Genomic DNA, 2224 nt, shown 5'->3' with positions numbered 1-2224 from the left:
ATAATGCGGGTTACTTTGATCGTAGAATAAAATGATTGAATGCATCCTCTGCCTTTTTTTTTCCGAATTATTAACATTGGTTCCATATTGTAGCTAAAGGCATTTCCCTTGATATCGCATATAATTTTTATATAGTTTGTGTTCCATGTTTGCCAAACATATTGTAAAACAATTTTCTTCCTTTTGCCTGTTTAAAAAAGCACTCAAACCATCACTCATGAAATGTATTTCTGATATAGCCGTCACAAATTCAATGTTGTCTTATTATTGCTTATGATGTTTCTGATTATATACCCATTCAATGTTTCATATTTCTTGACCTCAATTGTTTGAGATTCACGCATGTTTTTCTACATTCATCGGGCATTATCAAAGTAACCCCAAATCAAAATTCTGCTGCTTGGTATCAAGACTAAAAAATAGTTCAAATGCAATAATTTTCGTTAAATATATTACTAACGAAATTTCTCTTGGATCCTCAGTACTTGTTTTTATACAATAAAATTTGAGAAACATTTTTTTTTATTAATTTATTTGATAAGGCTCAACCGAATTAAGTTTACAGAGGCGAGGACAATACATCTTAAAACTATAGTCAAAAGGTACAACACAGTAAACAATTTATCTTCCGCTATCCAATAAGCCTCCTCCACCAGAACGGCAGCCGTTTGCAGTGGTTTCATTGTATGGCAGATTCGCCAACGGGGGTCAAAGCGCTTCCATTGCAGCAATGGAACGGTTGTTTTCCAAACTCGACGACGCGTCGACCGAAAGAACTGCTGATGAAGAACAATGAGGAGGACTATACAATGGATGCTGCCGAGTAGACAGACGATCGCGTGACACACATCGAGAGTGGCCTGCTTCTGTCGACAGCCGAGTGAACACTGATTTGAGAAACATTAATTGATGTAAAATATATTTAAAATATACTTTAAAAACTATCAATGTTACCCCGTTTACGGTATTTATAGCGGTACTAGCCCGCGTGATCCAAACTGATTTTGCATATTGTGGTAGTTCAAAGAAACTCGACAAAGCCTGAACTGCTATGTGCTAGCAATGCAGCACCAGAACAGCTCTCGATGTTATCATCCATGTGCATCAAATTACTAGCTTGCTTAGAATGAGTAATGCGTCGTCGACTTTGGAAAGCAATGTTCCCTAATAAAGATAAATTAATTAATTAATTTATTTGGAAAGCAACCGTTTCATGATGAGTGTGTGAGTGATGACCACGTTTTACGACCGTTGATGGAATGGAAGCGCTCTTTGTTCCGTTGACAATACTGCCATACAATGAAACAACTGGATGTCGATTCCGTACTGATGGAGAAAACTTATTGGATAGCGGAAGATAAAGTGTTTATTCTGCTGTACATTTTGACTATAGTTTTAATATGTATTGTATAGTGAACAAGAATGCTCGGCTATTTAAAGTTAATTCGATTGAGCCTTATCAAATAAATTAATAATCAAGAAAAAAAGAAACGGTTCCACCAAAACGGATGATTTACATGACTGTGATCGATCATCACAAACTTTTTCAAATCCTCCCTTTTATTTTCAATCACTTCCTTGAAAATATTCTTCCTGCTTCTATTCAATTCACCCTTCTACTCGGCAACGACAACATTTCCTTTTCTAGTCCAATTTTTCAGTTATCTTGGTACTGCTTCGCAACCCGGCAGACACTCTCAACGTTGTTCAATACCGCAAATTGATTAACCAATTACTTTGCCCTACTGCACAACGCAGACATATAGGTATGTGCAACGTAATTGGCATGATTTATCTCCTTAAATATGGCTCCACTCCGTTCAGATGGTCAAAATTTTTATTTGTGGATTTCCCAGTGTAAAATATTTCAAAATCCTTCATTTGTTGGCTGGTGGATTTCCCAAACCTTTAAATCGATTTATCTCCGTAAATATAGTTCTAATCGCGATTTGGGGGGTGTTCAGATGGTCGAAATTTCTGTACCCGGATTTCCCAGTGTGAAATATTTCAAAATCCGGCATTTGGTGGCTGGTGAATTTCCCAAACCTTTAAATCGATTAATCTCCTTAAATATGGCTCTAATCGCAATTTGGGGGGTGCTCAGATGGACGAAATTTTTTTACTCGCATTTCCCAGTGTAAAATATTTCAAAATCCTTCATTTGATGGCTGGTGGATTTCCCAAACCATTAAATCGATTTATCTCCTTAAATATGGCTCAAATC

Source organism: Ochlerotatus camptorhynchus, unplaced genomic scaffold, assembly GCF_037179485.1.
Source record: "Ochlerotatus camptorhynchus isolate MF236.1 unplaced genomic scaffold, CSIRO-AGI_Acam_v1.1 ptg000178l, whole genome shotgun sequence".
Taxonomy (NCBI): domain Eukaryota; kingdom Metazoa; phylum Arthropoda; class Insecta; order Diptera; family Culicidae; genus Ochlerotatus; species Ochlerotatus camptorhynchus.
Note: the sequence above shows the minus strand (reverse complement) of the source record.